Here is a 909-nt window from a genome sequence, read left to right as displayed (position 1 = left end):
AAATATACAGAATGAGTTGAATGGCAAGTGAAAGTTAACTATTGACTTTAATTGAAAATGTTATTTTTTGGAGGGAGGAAAAGTTTCTATCATTTTCAGGGAATATATTATTCTCATCATAATTACTCTGTGAAGGTAGCAGTTTGCTTTGCACTCCTATGACTAGTTAATAAACATCTTTTTTAAGATTGAAAGGAAGGTGGGAAGAAATAGACAGAAACAAATATCTTTTGCCTTATATTTATTATTGTGCTGTATTGGGCATTTGAGATTAGATGTGCTACAAGTCAGTTAGAAAATAGTCACAGATTTAAACACACCAAATTTAGCTAATTAGGAAAAATGATTCCTTCTCACAACTTCAACTTTGCCTTCTCTAAAATCCTTCACTATTTCTTAGGCAATCAGAACTTTCTAGTATTCTTTTCTTATTTTCTAAGGGAGGAAGTAAAAGAAAACTTGAACTGTAGATTAAAGAAAAAAACAAACCACCACCACTTTTTCAGGCCTATAACCCACAGTAAGAAATATATATTACAAGGTAACTTCGCACATGCACACACAATAAACGAAATGAATATTTATTTAAAAATACAGGCTTTACCATTTGTGACGTACTCTTAGATTTCCTAGTCTTTTCTATATTTTAAATAAAAAATACTTGACACATGCCACTATATTTATTTCATGACCCATAATGGTACATGACCCAGTTTTAAAACACTAGTCTAAGAGGAGATGCTTTGAAATGAGCATCATAAGCACTCCCTTCATACTTATTTTAGATGTTGTTTTTAATGGATTTTGTATATTCTTCCTTCATACATAAAATCACTTTTAAATCAATGTCGTTCGAGATTAGTTTAGTATTAAAATACATGTATAGTTTAATTCTCTGGTTTGTATTAA

Source organism: Pteropus medius, unplaced genomic scaffold (genome assembly GCF_902729225.1).
Source record: "Pteropus medius unplaced genomic scaffold, Ma_sr-lr_union100, whole genome shotgun sequence".
In the NCBI taxonomy this organism is placed as follows: Eukaryota; Metazoa; Chordata; class Mammalia; order Chiroptera; family Pteropodidae; genus Pteropus; species Pteropus medius.
This window is presented reverse-complemented; position numbering follows the sequence as displayed.